This window comes from Pseudopipra pipra, chromosome 1 (assembly GCF_036250125.1).
Source record: "Pseudopipra pipra isolate bDixPip1 chromosome 1, bDixPip1.hap1, whole genome shotgun sequence".
In the NCBI taxonomy this organism is placed as follows: domain Eukaryota; kingdom Metazoa; phylum Chordata; class Aves; order Passeriformes; family Pipridae; genus Pseudopipra; species Pseudopipra pipra.
In genome coordinates this window covers 63,843,109-63,864,741 of record NC_087549.1, presented here as the reverse complement: position 1 = coordinate 63,864,741, position 21,633 = coordinate 63,843,109, and the positions used below count along the sequence as shown (strand labels likewise).

Sequence of the window (21,633 nt, the reverse complement as noted above, 5' to 3'; positions counted from 1 at the left end):
GAGGAGGGGCAGGCACTGATCTCTTCTCTCGATTGACCACTGACCCAAGACAATTACTTGAAGTTGTGTCAGGGGAGGTTTAGGTTGGATATTAGGAAAAGTTTCTTGATCTAGAGGGTGGTTGGGCACCGGAACAGGCTCCTCAGGGAAGCGGTCAGAGCACCAAGCCTGACAAAGTTCAAGAAGCATTTGGACAATGCTCTCAGGCACATCGTGTAATTCTTGGGGCTGTCCCTGTGCAGGGCCAGGAGTTGTATTTGATGATTTTAGTGGGTCCTCTCCAGCTCAGGATATTCTATGATTCTATGATTTTATACTGAAGTCCTTCCAGACTGCTTAGAATTTCATTCTTGCTTTTTGATTACTGAGTTAAAGTCTCTTTTGACACTTAACTCTTCACAGGTACCTCAACATTATTACCAAAGGAGATTGTGTTGAAGTGAGGAATTTCTTTTTTCAAAGCTATACAAAGAAACAGTTCTCAGTGACATGTCTATATATGCATATTTAAAGAGGTGTGCTACACCAATTAAATTTGAATTATTATATATTCATTAAATTATTTATCTGATGCATAATATTTTGTCCATAAAAATATAAATTCAGATAGGCTGGTATATCATATATTTACGCTATAAATCAGAATTAAAACTAGCAAGTATTTTTTAAATTATTTTTTCATTGCTCTTTTGTTGACATTACATTTTCTTTGCACAGACATATGAACTGAAAAATATTAATAGTCTTTCAAAATAAATAATCATTTGCTTGTGAAAATGTCTCTATCATACCAACTTTCCACTTACCCAAAATAATGTGTCAGCAATGCGGTATCAATGCACAGCTATCTAAAAACACTGTGAAAGATGATTTTAAAAGTGAAGTGGATCATCTGGCTTTAGATTTTTAATAAACTTAACTTTTTTTCTAGACCTACAATTAAGTAGAGTCTTTGTGGAGATTGACAAGGACTTTATGCATTTTATACAGGCACTTGCCATGTAATCATCACTAAAAGAAAATGATGGAAGAGGACAACACAGAGTGCAAATAACAGTGTGTAACTGCATGGCACCTGTTTTGGTTTTGTTTATTTTTTTTGCCTTTGAGTCCAATCAAAGTGCTTCTTTTATCATTTTTTTTAAGATATTAAAGAAATAAACTTGAGGTAAACTATCATAATCCTTCAGGATGAAATAAACTGCAACTACAATATGCTCTATTTTTCATAGGGCTTATAAAATTAGCTTATAAAATAAACCTTTTTAGTAAAGATAGTAACAGGCACAGCTTGAAAACCAAACTTATGCAGGAAAACCAGAAGTGACATGACAAAGGGCTGGTATAATGTCCAAGATACTGATTTTTATTGTATTTGATGTCTGTTCAGACGTGTTTGACATGTCTGTTTTCACATCTCTTCCCCTCTAATAACAGCTGTACTCTGATGAGATATAACACTTTCAATTTCCAGCCTTTTTTTTATTCTTCTCGCCAAAATGAAAAAAAATTCTCACACCATTAAAGTAGCCATACTATCCACTTGAACTGAGACTCCAAATTTCAGTTTTGATGGAAACTTCTAACAAAGTAATTAATGCTAAAGTAAACAGTTATCAAGAATGTCTGTGTGTAAGAGGAATGCTCCCAATTCACCCTTTTATTTACTTTACACTCGTATCTACTTAACCTTCTTTAACCTACCCATCTATCAAGAAACCATACAGCTATTCATGATGACTAGGCTTTTGTTGAATAGAATATTTTAAGCTCGAGAAAAATGAAATTTATATAACTAGCATTATGTCCTCATAAAATTTACAACTCAGTGAATGATGACACAGGTTTAACTGATGAACTGTTGTAAGAATCTGTTGTCAATTAAGAGTGTTATTGCTTAAGTAAAATTCCTGGTCATGCTGTCAAAACTTTCCAAATTGATTACTTGAACCAATTAAATCTTTCTGCACATTATCCTGCTATGAAAAATTATTTGCATAAAGAATTTAAAAAGGATTTCCTAATGTTGCTTTCCATGAAGGAAAAAGACTGTAGTAAAGGGAAGAATCAAATAAAATTCAATGAAGTCTTGAAAAACTTAGTATTTTCTTTCAGGTTGTATGATATTAAGAAATTTTTGGTTGGTTGGTTGGTTGGTGTGAGAGGCTGCCCATTGAGGATTTGATACAGTCAAAATGCAAAATAAAGCCAGTTTACTTCATTTTGCATGGAGCTTTTAAAGCTGGGGTCTAGGGAATATGTTTTATTAGCTTATAACCACCTGTCATTTCAAACCATACAAACTATTCTCTAGAAAAAGCAATTAAACCATAAGTTCTCTGAGGATCATTATAAGAAATTAATTACAAACAACAAGGGAAGAGAATAGAGAAATATTATTTATATTAAAAATCAAACTCACCTTATTTACAATTCTTAAAACTGAAATTCTTTCAGATTTTACAGTTGTGATAGAAGTAGATATTATTTTGATTCTGAAAATATTCTATACACTACACAGGTACATTTATAGACATGCTTTTGTGACTTGAAAGAAAGTGGTTATATATTTCCAGTTGTTTTTCATTTCTGTTGGCCTTTTACTTTGAAACAAGACAGGTCAAACAGAAAAATGATGAATAATTCAAAATGCTGAAAGCAGAAGACAGTGAAAAGCCTAGAAAGGTCTGTTCCAGACAATTCAGGGTATTAGCTGTTTCTTCTCCTTTGGTAATCTGCAATGTTTTCTTGGAAAGGAGGCAAGAGCTTATGTCCCCTCCCATTCTAGGGTGACAGTTACAAAAGCATGACTTGATGAAAAAAAACCCTGTGAAGATATTTATGCTGATATTTTCCTGTTAATCGAGATTAACAAGCAAAGATGAAGAACATTTTACATTAATACAGTAATGTGGTGAGATATCCAAATAACCCCAAATAACTAACTCAGCTGTTTTACACGGTTTGCTGTTTTGAGTTTACAAAAATAATTTTATCCTTAGATGGTTTTGTTAGTGTATTTGCTGAAATGCTTAAGTCTTATAGCAAAGCATCCATTTCTAAGTAAATTTAAGGCATCACCTTAGTCATTTTATTTAATTAGAAGAATTGCTTAGCTTGTTAGAATTCAATACAGTGTTTGAATAGACATATGAAAGGAAGTAAATCAGATGTCAATAAAACAATCTTCTCAGGACCATCATGAATATGCACATTTAAGCTAATCACTTAATGTTCTCTTATGTTTAATTCTTTACATTTATAAAGATGAAACAGGATTCACATTACACTTAAATGCTCTCCTACTCTTCAGATTCAGAGTCAGATTTGGTTTGTTCCCTCCAACTCTGAAAATGCCTAATAAAACTGTCTTCTAGCACATTTCATTATTTTCAAGCTACATCATTTCAGCTAATACTTTGTTTCAGTGAACATGGTGATGATAGGTCATGCTGTAGTTTAAATAAATTTCTTCCCTTATTTACAATTCCCAGCCTAGCCTTAGCTGTTAGGCATACATGTGGCACTTGTAAACAGAGGCAGAGCAATTCGGTGAATATCAATCAGTCTTACCAGGTTGGATTTCCCCACTCCTATCAATAAGTTTAGTCCTTCAGGCATGACAAGTCACATCAAGGGGGTTTGTATAGTGCTTAAGCTCCTTAGGTCATTTTAGATTCTTTCTACTAGATCATCTTTTGACGTGTGCCTAGGGATAGCTTCTTTCCCTCACATCCTGCTATTCAAGTGAGTAGGTTCACATCCAACTTCTCTCCATACTGTCCTTAGAGGGATACTGGGTTGCATGTTTGGAGTAGGCCTAACATCTAGCATGTCTTAAAATGGTGGAGATGACAGACAAATAGATCTTTATGGCCCCTGTGGCAAGCAGGTCAGCCTTGTCTTGACAAAATATGCTGGACTTCTATAATTACAGAATTCTTTGTCTCATCAAAAGCCATGTCACCATTAGCTCAGTAAGATAATGTGTACAGGAAAAGCAGACATCCCAGGACGAAAGTTTCAAAAATTCCCATCTAAGCACTTGAGGCTGAGGCAAAACAACCAGAGGTGAGAAGCTGTTACGCTGCAGGACAGAACACAAAAGTTGAAAGTAAAGTAACAGAAATTGCAATTAAAAATTAAGATGAAAACAATACTCTATAATTTTTTTTTTTAATAAAATGATGACTTTTATCAAACTGCACTGTATGCAAGTAAACAGTCACTTTTATCAAGCAGCATGCCTGATCAAAAAGAAACAGTAGTGTGCCAGTAAAACTCCAATCTTTCTTCTGTGCTCCATGCAGTTCTGTCCCATGGCAAAATTCTATTTGTTTACTGTGCTTCCATGGATAGGAAATTTGTAGAAGGGTATTAACATCAAAAACTAAAAACTGTCATTTATGTGCTTGCAGCTTCACAAAAACACAGCATATATGTTTAGTAACCTGTAGCAAAAAAAAAAAAAAGAGAGAAAAAAGAGAGGACTAAATATGAAGGATCAAAATTAGCATAAGATAATGTTTATCAATGATATTACACACCCATTAATCTAAATAATAATAAAAATTAAACCAATACTGTTTAATGACAATAAACTTAAGTTTCTCTACTGAAAAAGAAAATAAACTAGATTTAAACCTTCCAGTAGTATCCCATTTCCTTCAAGGCAAAAGAAAAATTTTTAAAAAGTCAGCTGCATGACATTTTTATACATCTATAATTTTAAAAGATCACTTAGAAAGTCAAGTGGAGAGAAGAAGGGTAAGTTTTTCAAAACTATATGAAAATTGCACTTGATAGCAATATCCCTCTTTGGTTGCATACTGGATAGTGGTCAGCATGAAAAATATGGGCAAGTGCCCTTCAATCTCTATATAGTCAGCATTAGTAAACTGGGAATAAGAGGACTTAAAAAACATGGGACTGAGCAATGACCATTACACCAGCAGCGGTATATTAGGACATTCTGTATTGAAGGGCAATGTAATTTGTGTGAACTGCCTGACCATGTAACTTTAACTAGTATTTCAATAATTTCCATTCTAAAATTACACTGTGCGCATAGGAATTCTGTCAGTTATGTCTGACAGTAAAAACAGAAGTTAACCTGTTCAGGTTCTATCTGTTAAAAATCCGTTAAAAATTTTGCAAATAGAATTTTTGCAGAATATTTTCAAATAGAATTTTCTAATTTGAGTGTTACTAAAGCATATACCATGATTCCTTCCTGTAATTATAAAGACACATAAAGATAAATAAAACTGAAAAACTATCAGCATATCATTTTGCCATAGCTTTGTCACTAAAAAGTGTATATTTTTTTATTCTGGTAAACAATAAAAATAATTTTAAGTGGATTTATTTCATTTTGTTTAGATCCTTAACATGCAGATGTGTAGGTAGGTGTGTTTGCATGCCCACATGCATATATGCATGTGTGTGTGAGAATATATTTACAAAGGAAAAGAATTCTTCTAATATAATAGATTTTCTTAATTACCCTTTGCAACAGAAGTTAAGGCGTATTTCAGGATTTTTGAACTGTACTGGATTAATCTGGAAGTCAAATTCTTAGTGCTATCTGCATACAGGAAACTCTGTTTCACACTGTGAGTAAAATAAAAAAAAAAAAAAAAGAAGAAAGACAACTGCTAGCTCTGATCAGCTGTGCCATATTTTCCAAAAGCCCATGAACCAGAACAGTGGGTTAAAAGGAAGTTGACCTGACACATCCAGGTAGACTGATAAACTGAGCTGAAAACATTTCATCTTGCAGCTGATGCTAGGTGAAGCATATATGACAAATTGTAATGGCTGCAGGGTAATGGATCACCTGTAAGGGCTCAGCATTCACTCACTAACTTGCTCATGCTCTCTCTCCTGCTTTCTCCCACACGCAGCAAGAAATTTTCCCTTCACAAATCTTAGGGCTGCAGGGAAAAATCACAACTCTGGCAAGTTGTTCAGCACCGCCTACAGAGCAAGAGCCTTTGCACTCACACTTTTACAGCAGGACAGGCTGTGCACTTAGAGTCACAGTTGATCGCCCATAAATTCTCACTTTAGGACAATGCCTGCCTGGCTGGCAGTGCTGCTCATACCTCTAAACAAAGCAGTACCTGCAGTGTTTTTAGGCCCAAGAAACTGTTTCTACCAGTATGCCATCATCAGCTTTCACTACTTATCATAGAAGACCTATTTCCCTATAAATAAGGGAGTCCTAAAGAAAGCTATATATTCCTAAAATATTGTGTTGTTTGATTAGCCCATGCCACGAGAACTACACTCAGCTGGGGTTCCAGCTCATACACTTTAGCATATAAACAGGTAAACCAGACAACAGTATAAATAGCACACTCGTTTCTGGCTCACTGTCTGTCAAACTACCTCCTTCACAACCTCACAACTCAATGCAAGCTGTTGAGTCTGCCAGAAGAATGTCTGACGTGGGGCACCAGCTGCATCACATACATGTAACTCAGAAATACCAGATAGGGCTTGCTTAGAGGTCCCCAAACTCTCTGTCATTCTCACTTTAAATTTAGATCTAACCTCCACCTCTTGTTATACCTAAGAACATAACTTGAGTGCTGCAATTTGCTGGATTTCTGCATAAGGGAAAGTACAGGTTTTCTGCACCCAAACTTACAAAATATATAGCAATTTAGTTAAACTGGGGTAGTTTAATATGTAGACATGACAATTAAAGTTCTCTGGCTTGTTCTACACAATCATTTTCTTATGGTGCTATTTTAGAATAATAGATGCATGTGAAATCAAGGTAAACTAAGATTAAGAACAGTAACAGTAACCACACAAAAGTTTGCCTATTTTTTTCTGAGTTAAGAAAGTAAAAATATGTAGAGAAAAAAAAAGGTTTAAGAATTCACATTCCTCTGAATGAGCAATCTTCAACATCTGTATTTTCTGGTTTCCATTCTCTTAACAACCTTGCTCCAGGTTTGCATGGAAGTTGTCCATGAAAACATTTAAACATTTCTCAGAAAAAATGGCTTACAAACTAAGTATTTTCTTTTATTTGTAAAAGCAGCTCCCTTACACATAACCTAAAGATCTCACATAGATGTTCAAATACATTCCAGGAATATTCTCCATTTTCCCTCCTCCTCACTTACTTTCTAGATCTTGATTCTAAGTGGCTATTGTGTGGATTATATTTTACCTCTTATTTCATCTAAACAAGGGCCGAACAAATATATTTTCTATTTACAAAACATCACGGACTAAATTCACTTTGTTGTAAGTTGCAGATGAGGTCTTTTGTGGATTTGATACATTGAATGCAGTGTTAGTCATCATGAAACTAAATGACATAGCAGACATCCACTGCTGACTTTGCCTACCTAGAAGCTTTTAATGTGACACAACACATGCCTTGCCTCTCAGTTCTACCTATTCCGAAAATCTATCAAAATTAGTGGCATTACTGTGCTATAAAAGTGGTTTCAGTGAGACAAAATTATTTCAACAAATTGTTGAACAAATTATAGTGAATAAGTAATGAAGAAAATTATTTTTCCAACAAAATGGTTTTGTACCAGCTGAAAATGAATGCACAGTAGCAACTGGGGATTCAGAAGAGAGATTCAGGTTATCACTCAATACAACTAGCCTTTTTGTCATGTCATACAGCCAAGCTGAAAGAAGATCTACTTTTCCACTTCTGGTCTTTTCATATTATATATTGAAAATTTCCGCATTAATTGCATCAGAAAAGAAAGGAAGAAGGGAAACCCATCCAAGACAGAGTCAATGACAAAACATATTTTCAATATTTAGGTTTATTTCAATTTGGACACTGTTGGACTTCAACTCATAGTGAATCTTCAGTCTAGGTAGTCAAATCTAACATAAGTAGGAGGAAATTACATTGATATTTTAATAATTAAAATAACATAATTGAAATAAACCAAAATATGTAGGTCAGATTTTGGTAACCAGAAGATTAAAAAAACCCCAAAAATTATTGGCTGTGGTTTAAGATTAGGTTGATGCTGATTAACCAGAATTGGCACTAAAAAGACTATTTTACTTTACTTTGGACCTTAAGAGTATGTAGACAGTCCATATCAACCTCTGCAGAATTTGAAATGACAGAGAAGAGCTGAAATGCTTATCTTGGCTCACTGCTAACCACTGACAGTGTCATCACGAGCATCTCTGTGTACCGGTCTGGCTCAAAGTAATGCATTGTGTTGCAAAGGTTTCCATCCTTTGATTTTGAGAAAGAGAATAGCCACCCCTACTCAGACATTATGCTGTTGTCTGTGGGGTATTAGGTATTGATACTCCTGTCAGACTGCTTGCAGCACCTGAGTACAGGAAGGGAGAAGGCAACAGTAGCCTTGTGGTATTGTGTAGAGCAGTACTGTAGACTCCAGGAAGACTGGCAGCATGACTTTTTTTAAGATAAGAAAGCTTTTGCCGTGAAAAACAGCATGAGGATGCTTTAATCAATTTCTATGTCAAATTATTATTGCTTGGTGGAAACAAGGTTGTAGCTGAAATATTTTGTTAAAATATTTACATGTTTTGTCAGCATACAGATTTTCTGATGTCTGTCCTAGGCGTTTCCTTCTTATTCTGTCTGTCTTCTTTATATCCTTTCTTTCTTGTTCTAACTTTCCTTCTTTTAAAGTCATCTTCATAGTTTTTCACTGAATCCCTTTCTTCTTCCTATTAACTGATCAATGTGTTGGTTTTTTAGATGGTGATGAAAGGTAATGTCATTTCTATAATTCCAGTTTACTATGTGATATTGTGGTCAGTTGACCTTGGCTGGCTGCCAGGTGCCAATCAAGCAGCTCTCTCACACTCTGTCCTTAGCAGGACAGGAGGAGGAAGTATGATGAAAAACTCGTGCGTTAAGGACAGGGAGATCACTCACCAGTTCCACCATCACAGGAAAACAGACTCAACTTGGGGAAGAATAATTTCACTTATTGCCAACTGATAACAGAGCAGGATAGTGAGAAATAAGAACAAAACTAAAACCATCTGCACTCCATTCCCTCTCTGCTTCCCTCCTAACTCTTCAGCCTCCCTCCTTTCCAGCCCCAAGAAGTGCAGAGTAGATGCAGAATGGGGGTTGTGGTCAGACCATAACACTTCACTTCGTTTCTAGTGCTTCTTCTCACATTGTTCCCCCAAACCAGCATGTGGTCTCTCCCATGGGATACATTTCTTCACAGACTTCTCCAATGTGGGCCCTTCCCACAGGCTGCAGTTCTTCAAGAACTGCTCCAGTGTGGATTCTTTCCATGGAGTCCTTTAGTCATAGATTGCTCCTGTGTGGACTCTCCTCCACGGGCCATGGTTCCTGCTAGGAGCTTTCTCCTGCATAAACCTTCCACGAGCTGCAGCTTCCTTCAGGGTTTATTGATATGCTCTGGTGTGGGGTTCTTCACAGGCTGTAGTGTCAATTAACTGCTCTGGTGTTGTCATTGCTGCAGGTGGCAGGGTCACAATATGCTTCACCATGGCCTTCTCCAGGGGCTGCAGGGGAGTATTATTTTGCAGATGACACTGAGTTGGGTGGGAGTGATGATCTGTTGGAGTGTTGGAAGGCTCTACAGGTGAACTATTTTTAGTAGCTAAGTGAAGATATTCACCATTTTACAAAGAAAGAAAAAAGAAAGCATAAATACTAATGAGCTCTGGAATTGATCTCAGCATAACTAGGATATCTATAAATTAAAACAATAGTGTTTCCCACCAAAAATATGTTTTCAATTACTCTATATAGGCTGAAATCAAATGCAGACAGAAGGTTGGGGAAGAACTTAAAATTTGCTTAATGACAAGCCTTAGCTTTCTGTGCTAAATGAGTTGTCTAAATATGTTCTTGTTTGAGTCAATGAAATAGCAAAAGATAATGACTCTGTGAAAACTCAAAGGAATTTGCCTGTTTTGCATTAGTACAAGCAGGAGTTTCTCCTAAATGGACAACTTGGTCTCAAGAAATAGAATTGTTTTCTAGAATGAAGCATAATATAGTAAGACCGTAGACTCAATAAAATTAAACATTTTCTTTTTGTCTTCACTAAGAATTCTGTGCTGATGTTTGCAACGGATATGTAATTCTATCAATATTAGGATACAAAATAGCAGTTACTTTTCTGGAACTGTCATTTTTGGCACCTTTGGCAACTAGAACTGCTAAGGGTTTTTAGCACTGGTAAAATGAGTAGAACAAAGAAAGATTAAAAATATCCTTAAGTAGAAAACAGGCAGATGAGCTGAGAACTCAGACCTCAGAGCTTACACTTTTTCACATTAAAGGCATCAGTAAAACTTCCTTTGTCTTTAACAGTAGCCAAATAAGGTTTACGTTTTCTGGTCAATCAAACAACTTGTTCATACAACAAAGTGCTAAAGAAATGGCGAAAGTACTCATTTCTTATTGAAGTACTAATTGGAAGAAATTTCAAGGACCAGGGATAAAATGAACATCCCTCACTGAAAAAGTTGTTCCAGCTCACTGGAGCCCTTATTATTGCATTAATCAAGCAAATAATTCAGAGAAAATCTAAGGAGGAAGTGTGATTTATTACACATAATTCCTAGAAGGAAATACTAAAACAGAAGCAGAAAATCTACAGGTAAGTTGCAGTGGATATAGTGGAAGTAGGAGCAATCACCAAACTTTTATCAGAGGGTTATTTGAAATCAGGATTAACACTCTTCATATCGCAGTCACACCACATGCACATGACATTTAATATGTGCTGTTGGCAGTTAGATAACCTCAGAAGTGGTAGTTGAAGAGCCCATCTATGTTTAGGTTTTCTCACACAGTATGCACTGAAATTGAGATTCCTGCAGTATGTGGTTACTCTGTCTCACTTTCTCAGAGAAAAACTGGATAGCCAGCATCACAGAACATGATTCTGTCAGATACACCTGATATACTTTCATTTTCCCCCCAAAATAAAAACTAAAAATCAACAGTAATGTCTTCAGCACCAGTAGGCAGCTAATTCAATAGTCCCAAAGTCCAACTAAACACATGTTCCTCATTAATGGAATAAATCTATGAAGACCAATAAAAATGGTGTTGAAGACCTAGCTCTTCTCACATGTCCAACATATGCTTCTTGTACAAAACTCAGGTGACTAAAGATGGAAGTTCTTGGTTTTGTCATAGCTTTTTCTGTGTCATTAATCCTAGAAAATGGTGTATTATCAATTTGATACTCTGTAGCTACTCTATAGTCTATGGTTAAAAAAATTTGAAGCACTTTCCAAAGCATGATCAGCAGACATCAGCAGTGTTTCTTCCTAAAATTTTAATTTTTTTCCCCTGTAGTTAATGGACCGTGATGTATCCAGAAATGTTGATTACAAGCATCTTTTATTGTGACATAAAAAATAAACTAGAACAAATCTGCAGGACAGAATTATTGTTTCACAGCCTAACACAATGAGAGTTGTTTCATGTCAGTTTGTGTGGTTTGTGGGAATCTTTATTCTTTTTTATTATTATTGTTATTATACACAGGTTTTGATTATTTTTTTTTTTTAATGCCACCTTCACTTTTACTGCCATAAAGGAGGAAATAGCAAAATACCCAGAGAAACATCACATTTATCATTAGGACAAAAATGTTAGAAGATGTCCTTATGTGTCCATAAAAGAAAGTAAACTGGATACCAAACAGTACCTGACCTTGTGGCATAACTAAAAACTTAACTTTAGCATGAGATTGCTACCTAATATTCTTAAATTGATTGCTGTCCATATAAAGTGGTACAAGTATGAAATATTAAAGGAGCTAGGTATGCCTATAGGTCAGGCTCTTCCACCTCACTTAAATGTTGCCAACTAAAGAATAAATGTCAGTAACATAATTCCTATTTTTTGCCTTATAGATTGAGTTCCAAATTATATTGAAGGCTGTGGAGGGAAAAAAAAAAAGAAAAAGGAGAAAAATTAAAAAAAAAAAAAAAAAAAGAGGGTCTCTTTTCACTGAAGGGGGGCAAAAAGTAGTTATACAGGAGTAACAGGATGGACTTAAAATTATTACTTGTAGTACTAATCATCAATACTCAATTACGGCTGGTAAAAATTGCCTATGGGGTGTTCAAAAGTGGAATTATGAGAAGAGTGTAAAGTCTGTACCCTACTGCTGTCAGAATGCCTTTGTTCAGTTCATATGCAATGGATATCTTCTAGTGGAATTGTTTAGAAGGCATAGATGACAAGAAAAAGAAATTTGGATGAAATGCACATAGATTTATACGAACACAAGAAATAATATAAATTGGTTTTGGATGTTAAAAATCTGAAAGTTGAAAATACTAGAATAAATTTCAATCCAACAAAACTCTTATGTGCCTATTGATTTAGGCACAGGCCTATCCACAGATATTAGGCCTTACTCTGAAAAGTAATATAACATGTTCTCATCTTCTCTATTTATCCTATTAATTGGGAACTTGCATGCCTATATGCTAAGATGCAGTTTATATAACAGTAATATTTTTAAAAATTAAACTTTAATTGTTCAGCAAGTTTAAATCATTGTGCAAATTGCAATAGAAAAAAAGGGATTTATAAAAAAATAAATCTGAATCTAAAAAATTTAAACGATCTTTTTTTTTTCTTCCTCGTTAGCTGTGTGCTAGAAGCAACTGTCTGCAACTTTCCCCTAGAAAATCAAATTAAATTAAGAAAATGAAAATTATGTCTTTCCAGTTTAATTTCACCTTCTGAGAAATTTGATGAAATTTTACTTCTTTTGAAATGCTAAAACAAATGTCTAGTTGCAGACTTTGTGATCTGAAATACAGTACTTCCTATACTTCTTTGGGCAGAAGTGTAGAAAGTGATAAATATGGAGTAATAATACATAAGCAAAGGAGGAAAGCAGAAAGCAAGCTATAAACAACAGCCCCAGGAGGAAATATGAGCAAAAACTGTTTGACATTCTTGAGAACTTTCCAAAAACATGGTGTAAGTTATATTGTGTTTGTTATCAAAATTCTGTTATAATTGCAGTCAAGTCACCTTTCTTATTTTCTACTCACTTAAAGAGAGACTTTATAAGATGGATTATTACTATTTCAATTCATGCTTGGTTTTTAAATGTATACCATTTTCAGGTCTACAGAGCAGGCACTTGAAGTACGGAAAGAGTACATGTTTTCTGCACTATTGTCATGGTTTGAGATAGTCCCAAAATCCAATTCCCTAGCTCCATTCCCCCCTCCCACATCTCAACCTAATGTGAGATGGGTTTTTCCAGACAAAACACACCAGACTCAAAGTGGGGGAAAGGGAATATATTACAATGACTGTACAAATAAATACCATATCACATTATACACATGATCACAACTATCTCTACCATGACATATGTATTTACAATGATCAGATCTCTTCTCCCCTCCAAATAAAAGTCCAGGAGGGAAAGAAGGACAGATCCCTTCCAGTCCTTAAGCAGCAGCTCCTCTTCTGTCCTCCATGCAGCAGTAACTGGGTTGTTGTAGCTGGATCTCTGTTCAACATACACAAGGGGGTCTCCAAGCCCCTCGGCTCTCCTTCAGTCCAAGCGAAGGCCTCACCTGTGGACTGCCAGCAGGGACAAGACTCGCATCACCACAGGCATATCACGAAATGCAGGGGCATCTTCGTGAAAGTCCCTTCCTCAGGGGATTCAAATTCCCATTTGCAGAGCTCCGTGCTCTGTCTCCAGGCAGCGGGGGGGCAAAGCCCTCCTCCACATTCCTTTGGCTGTCCTGGTCCAGCTTCAGGACGCCTTTGAGCTTCTCAGCTCCTCTCTGTAAGTGCTGTAGCACTCCAAGGCTCTTTCAAGTAAGAGTCCATCATCTTCCTCCTTCCAGGAGGTCTCAAAGGAGTTTTGGGGGGTCTGGTACAGTCTCACCCCAAACTCTGTCTCTCAGCTGCTGGTTCTCTCTCTCTCTCCCTTTCCAGGAGTCTTTTCTCTGGTGCTGCATGTTGCTTCTGCTGCTCCTTCAGTTCAGGTCCTTATCTCTGGCTCTCTGCCACCGTTTCTCTGGTCAGTCCCGGCTGCTGCTCTGTGCCCATGGAGAAAAAACATCTCCCAGCATAACTACAGGCACCTAGCCCAGCTTTATGCTGTTCCAGGTCCCTGCAGCCCCCCAGCCGGGGCTGGGAGGGGGCCAGAGGCCCCAAGGGGCACAGAGCCCCTTCCTCGTGGCTCACAACATGGCCACCACTTCTACAACAACCAAAAACTACAACTCATCTCTTCCGGTCTGGTTGTGATATGTTTACATTTCTGCAGGAGCGCCCATTGGGCAGAACTTCAAAACTTCCAGAGGTTTCCACCCCTTGGGGTCTACCACTTCTCTTAGCCTCTGGGGGAAAACAAGGTTCAAACCACGACAACTATATGGTAGAAATATTCATATGGTGGAAACCTTGGGATCAGTAAAGTTGAAGTTTTATTTCATTTTAGATGACAATAACACTCATTTTTGTGTATAGTATTACAAAAAAAAGGAGACATTCAGATACTACAAGGTTATTGGGTCATTCAGTAACATATAGGAAGGTGCAATGAATTCTCTTTATGTTTTCTGTGTAAACATGCACTCCAAAATCATTAACAATATGAGCGACAAACTGAAGCTTGCCACATCTGCAAGCATGCAAGCAAGCATGCAGATGATGGCTGCGCAGCAATCATCTTCATTTACAAAAGAAATTTGTCTCCTGTGAGTTATTTCAGTGTGTTTGAGTGCATCCAGATGTAAACTGAGTACATTTTAATTAATGCACCAACGTGTTAACAACCAAATCTCAAGTGAATCAGAGATCTAAATTGAATAGGTGTCTGGTTTCTGATACTGTTGAAATAATCAGTGTGCAAAAGATCAGCAGAAGCAAAAGGAAGTTACAAGGAATAATGAGGAAGTTACATCCTTGACCTTCATTTAAATAGCTGAAGTTGGGATGCCATTGTAAGCATCCCTGGTCGGGTTACCAGCTGGTGTAAATCAAAGTGACTCCACTGATTTCAAGTGCAATAGACCTGTTTACATTATCTGACATCCTCATTGACATAATCCAAAACTGCAGAGTGACTAAATCTGACACACAATCTAGTATCACAAATCAGGTACTTAGCATAATGCTATGGTCCCTTCAAAATCAGTGTCCAAATCCCAGTTGAAATTAGTAAGTATAGACTTTCACCTTCAGTCTTTAATTGAATCGTTATCATGAGAACTACCAAGGCCAAACTTGAACTCTTTCTATAGTTTTACAATTTAGACTTTCAAACATCTCATTAGACCTGCCTACACCCAGGCACAGATATCCACATGAAAGATTCAGATGCCTAGATAGCGGTGTACTGAGCAATTTTCCCCTTGTTAATTAAAAAAAAAAAATAAGGCATTTTCTCCTCTACATTTTTTCCTCGTTCTCCTCTGTAAGCCTACTTTTGCATATGAGCCTGATGCCTTATCTTCCCAGTATTAGTTTTGCTTTTCCTGCTTTTTCTTTCAGTTTCTGAGTCAAAGTGATTCGGATTCATATTACAATATCTTGAAGATTTTCCTATATCCAAATAAAACTAGACCCACTGAAAACTGGATTTTAAGAAACTAAATTAATTAGCTAATTCAGTATGAACTGCACTCATTATTTCATCTTAATCTGTTTCCCCATTAAGTTAGGCTGAAGTGTCATGAAATCTATCTGCCATATTGACAAATAGGCATCGGACCATTTTAGCGGGTCTGTTTTAAAACTCACCTGAATTGATGCAACTCTGAAATTGAACTAAATTGATCAATCCCAAAGAGTGGTGTAGAGACACCTATGTCAATGTGAAATCACTATGAGTGGGACATATCTGTTAACTTTAGACAACTACTGTATAGACTTTCACATCTCAGCTAGTTATCTAGACTCTCTGTGTAGTCAGTAAAGAGAGGCACTTCGAGGCCATGACTCATTTGGCTAATTTTAAATGACTGCTGTAGGAGAAGAACTGTGCCCTAGAAGCCTTTCTTTCACACCATCAGTTACGAAGACAATCCATGTAATAGCTCAAATACAGATGAATGCTTAGTTGGCATCAAAATGTAAGCATAAATTAGACTGTGATTTTACTGGCTTTATTATGCTGAGCTGTGCTTTTCAGTATGTATTGCAGACATTCCTTTCTGAGTAATGCTTAGTTTGACTGAGATTAACAAAATTAGGCCACATGAGTCCAGGTGAACATATCCAACACGATCCCAAGTCAGATTCTGTTTAGGTATACCTAAGCAATTTAGAGAACAAAGAACATGCATTTCTGTAAATACAGCTGGATAAAAGATGCTGTTTTATTTGCTTTCTGAGATACTATTTAAATTGAAACTTCTACTTTACATGTATATATAAATACTCGTATAAGCATTTTGTGGTAGTGTCCACAAAATTGTGATTGACAACTACCTTAAAACATATTATAGGGAATGAACAGAAGTGCAAAGTATTTTAGAAGAAAAACTAAATTGGGCCCTAGTCTTTATTTTTACCCCTGCAAAATGAAATAGCCAAAACCATCTCAAATACAGAGTCAACTGAAAAAGAAATAATTACCTGTAACCTTTGTTCTTTCTCTTTTGTGGTTCACATCACAAAACTGCTGCTATAAGGCTTCTGAGTAAGAAAGAAAAACGTTCAAAATTATTCCTACACTTTTAAGCATTAAAGCAAAAGACAATAAAAGCAATTCAGGACCTGGAAGTGCCATGCTTCATCCTACAGTACCCCAGTAGCTCAATTAAGACAATATCAGATCAGTTGCTTGCTTACGACTGCTCGGATTTATGATCATCTAAGTGGTCAGATCCTAATCAAACAGTAATGATATCTAAGGGTAAGGGTAGAAATAAAACAGTCCTTTTTGTTATCTGATTTAAATACCATTTAGAAAATTTTTATTTGTTGCCGAAAAGCTCATAAGTAAGATCAGAAAAGAAAGAACTCTATCAACTGTCAGCATGAATTGAGAAGGCAGCACCATGGCACTAGATTCACTGTGACCCATGACAATTATAGAAAAGACAGACTAAAACATAAACGTATGTTCCTCTGAAGAAGTAGTTTTCTCCTGGTTTTGAGACTAAAACTTACTTTTGTGTTTAGAATCAGATTACATGTTCTGTGTCAAATTCTACATCATGTAGGCAGACTTATTTGCTGTATGTTGGAGAACAGTGAAAGTGAAAGAATTTCTTCTGAGAATTTCGACCATCTGAAGAGAGATTTTGCTATCTATACAGTGGAGACAGAGCTGGATGGCTTGAATTAGGTCCTAATCATAAAATTAATCCTGAAGCTCCAACTGATTTGTGGTCTCTTTTACTACATACTCTTCAGCTCAGCAAAACACAAATAATTTGGTTTTATTTTAATCTTTCTGTGAAGACTTTTCAAATGTGAAAGGCCAATATTAATGCCATTCATAATTCTATAAATGAGATAATCCACACATTTGCATGATATGAACATTAAACAATAGGGATTTTTTTCTGTCCTGAACTTTTCAAATGCTTTGCTTTCTATTTTCAATGTCAACAATGGTTAAGTGACGGTGTAGGCTCTCTGGAACTACCAGATAATAAGGTACAAACTGTATTTATTTATTATTTTTTGTTAATTTCTTCAGATCATGTGCAACACATAAAAGTGTGCCAACAATCACTCCTTGGTAAAGAATGACATAAATTATGGAGATTTTCTATAGAAAATAACAACAACAAAACCAGCAGATGATAGATCTAGCTGGATGACTTTACCTGCCTCATTCCAGAAAGATATGTGTACAATACTCTACTATGCATAGTGGAAGAACAGGCAAGAAGCATTCTCTTTGTAAATATTATATTGGGAAGGCAGATTTAGTTTTAATTTTGAATGACAAGTCAAGAATGTTGTTTAATGCAAATCCTTTCCAAAAGAGAACATACAAGACACGATTTATTATTCATCATTCATTTTCTGTACTTCATTATATATATCTGCTATAGGGATTTTATGCCATTGTTTGGTCTAAAAAGATGAGAAATATAAATGTACTTTTAGGGATGAACTCAATCTTTATAAAAGCCATGCTATTCTATTACCATAGAACCTTCCATTTTACTATGCCCAAGTGATTAGAATAGTTTGCACTTTATTTACAAGAGCACAGATTAAAACCAGTAACATAATTGTTCAGTAAGCTACTGAAAAAGGAAAAAATATTTTTCCTGTCTTCTGAGAATTATTTAATTTTAAGTTCAAGGATGTGCAGATCCTAGCATGATGTGGTCCTAATTTAGTACTAGCACTCTAGAGTTCTTCAATAATACCAATAAATTTCCAGTGCAACATCATTTGGTAGAGAGAAAATTATTTTATTTCTCAAAAAAGGAGCAAAACTTGTTACCTAGTAGTAAAAGAGAAAGAAAAATCTAATTCTCAGCACCATTTTTTGCCCTCAGAATAGCTGTGTCTCAGGTATCAGAACTTACCATGCACATAATTCACAAGGGCTTGTACAGTATCAATTCTATTTAAAAAAAAAAAAAAACAAACACAAAAAAAACAAGAAAAGAAAGAAAATAAAAAAGCCATCTAGAGGTAATTCTAATTATAACATTTTGTACTGAAAATGCCAATTTTACTACAATTCCCAGAATTCAGGCGCTAGAATGTGCCTGTGTTTGTCCAATAAGCACAAAACTTTACATTTTTATGGTCCATACTAAGGCTACTTTTTTTTTTTTTTTTTACACATACCACACTCCATTTGACAGACTTTGGAAAGAAAAACAAACTATTATGAATACACCCAACAAAATAAAAGAAGGTAGAGCACAGTCAAAACAGTCTACTATTCTTTCTGAATCAGAGATCAGTAGAGGAAAAAAATGCCTGAGACAAATGAATCAGTTTTCAACACTCTTTAGTTACATGGGTAATCTGAAAAAGTGAATTAGCTTTTCATGTGATCCCTTGAAATATTTTTGCATGGACAAGGTAATAGAAAATGTAGTTTTGAAAGAGTGCTTTTATGTGCTTCTTGTTTTTCTTAGACAAATATTTGAATATTAATTTAACATATGTGCAGTCTAAGTTCTTTGATAAAGAACTTTCAGTTCTTATGCAAGATTATTTTTTTAATCATTCGTTATTATTAGATCAAAATTTAGAATGGACTATAAATCTCAGCTCCGTAGGATAAGTTGGGTTTTTTTAAACTATAAGAAAAATATTTATTTCAGGTTAATTTTCTACTTTAAACAACAGAAAAAAATGGAAACAATAAAACTTGCCTTTTTGTCAAGTTGAGTGCTTATATCTGAAACCAAAATTAGCTAGTTGCTCCAAATAGATTTTTTAAGTCATTTTGTGTTTCTTTTTTTTTACCCAATATGACTAAATATGGCAGAATCTTGTATGAATTATTTACTCTTTGTATTTCAACACTTTCCGTAACTATTAGAAAACATTAAAGATTTATTAGGAGTTGATTACAAGAATAACAGACCATTTTGAAAATATGACTGGAAGTTCATTAAGAAAAATGTCTATGGGCCATTAAAATTGATTGGCCAAATATTTAACAATGATGTGTACTGCGAAAAAAAGCACATCCTTACTTCACTGGAAAAGTTGGGAGTGTTTATCTGCTCAGAGTATTTTGGACCAGTGCACTTGCTCTTTATTAGATGAGTTCTACTATGGGGTAATTGTCCTTTAAAAAAGACCCACCTTAATGCCAAACAGATCTTCAGGCTTAAATCCATCTCACCTTTCTGTAACATGAAAATGAAAATTGAACTCCACGCAGTTATAATGTAGTATTACAATTAATTATTCAACTAACCTGAAAAGAAAAAATTTGAAATATAGAAGATATTCAACAGAGTCACAGTTTGTACCTCCCTAGAGGGATTTAAAAGAAATGTAGATGTGGCACTGCAGTACATGGTTTAGTGGTGGACTTGACAGTGCTGGGTTAATGGTTGGACTTGATGATCTTAAGAGCCTTTTGCAACCTAAATGATTCTGTGATTCATCACAGCACACGTTGACTAAAGCTGTGTATTTCTATGACATAACCCACAAAGCCAATGTGAATGAATTTGGATGCTTATGAAACAGTCTGTGCTATGAAGTTGCTTGTGCTACACAGGAAGGACAGTGTAACAGTGATTGATGATTGACCTTCCATGCTGGACTGCTTCATATGTTTATGATGGAAGACTTTTGAAGGCCAGTGTCTCATTGCTAAAATCCTGGCCTTTCAAATGTCTCATGGGGAAGCAGGACAGCTTTATAGTGCCTTGCCAACCAGGTATATTTAGCAGTCTGCATCAACCAAGACATTTACAGTGTATTAATTCATCCAATCTAAAATTACAATATAAAATCAGTACTTAAACCACAGGCTTTGTTAATTTCTACTTTACTTTATTGCTTCATGAAGACTTTAGCCCATCAAGATACAGTTCAGGTTCTAGGGATGATGCAATGCTTTCAGAGTGCATAGTGAAAAAATCTGCCTGAAGCTTCCCTTTCTTTCTCACTTTTCTCATCCTTCCTCTGTATTCCTGTAAAATGTTAATGTGATAATTTCACCAGCACCATTTCCTAATCACTAAAGAGTATCCTGAGAGTTTCAGAGTTTTTCTGGTCTAAACAGTTTACATAGCCTGAACTCCACAGTCACGTTGGGACTTTGCAATGTTGATTTGTTGGTTTATTTTGGCTCTGAGTTGATCATCACTGAATTCTGCCTTTTTATATTTTACAGTGGTGAATTTCCAAAAAGGATTCACAGTGACCCCACTGGAATTTTATATCCTTGCAGACAAAGAAAAACCTCTGGCTTAAGTAGGTGAGCTGCGAGTGGTATAGGGATGCAGATAGAGTTTTAGGTTCCACAGGTCCTACAAATAGAAACTATTTTTTTTTAATCCTCTTTCCTGAGTTAGAGACCATGTCGTGCTCCCTGTTAAGTTTCAGGAATAGATGGGACACTCTGTATGAATGGGGAATATGAGAAGAGGAAAAAGTGGCTGGATTAGATTTGGGCTGTGCAAATGTTGATCTTTCCTCACCTGCTATGTGCAAGTTTTCACCTCACTGAACACTTTTATTAAATTTTAATCAAAAGCACAGAACAGATTGTTGATTTCAGAAATGTCTAGCCCTGCTCTAAGCTTCCCTGCTAGGCCAGTTTATAGATGTCAACAGTACCACAACTGACATTAAGGTTAATGTTGCTTTATAGCATAGATGTCCTACAAATTGTCACAAAACCCAAAAACACCAAAAAAATTCTGTGGTTACACAATTGTGACAGACCAAAGAGCCCAAGCCTCTATGAGTTGTTAAAGACTGACTTATGTTCAGAAGGTTCCCTCTACATTTGTTGTTCCTGATGCCAGTCTTCTGTGAAATCACAATTTGGTTAGAGGAGGAGGGGGCAACTTGTGCTGAGACCCCAATTTGAGAGTCTGTCAAGAGTATGTTTGGGGGAGTATAAACTTGCATCTCATCCATAAGATCTTTGATCACAAATAGATGGCCTGCCTCTTTTTTTGGAAGTCATACACGATCAAAGA

The 21,633-nt window shown here is 35.8% G+C and overlaps 1 long non-coding RNA gene across 1 annotated transcript in view; it reads right to left on the bottom strand.

Moving 5' to 3' along the window:
• Positions 1-1,340: 1,340 nt before the first annotated feature.
• Positions 1,341-21,633, bottom strand: part of LOC135416331 (uncharacterized) — a 35,555-nt gene continuing 15,262 nt past the window's right edge. The window contains exons 2-5 of the long non-coding RNA XR_010431547.1: positions 19,775-19,818; positions 18,532-18,569; positions 16,613-16,672; positions 1,341-4,451 (exon numbers count right to left, since the gene is read on the bottom strand). This is a non-coding gene — a long non-coding RNA (uncharacterized LOC135416331). The remainder of the gene's footprint in view (positions 4,452-16,612; positions 16,673-18,531; positions 18,570-19,774; positions 19,819-21,633) is intronic.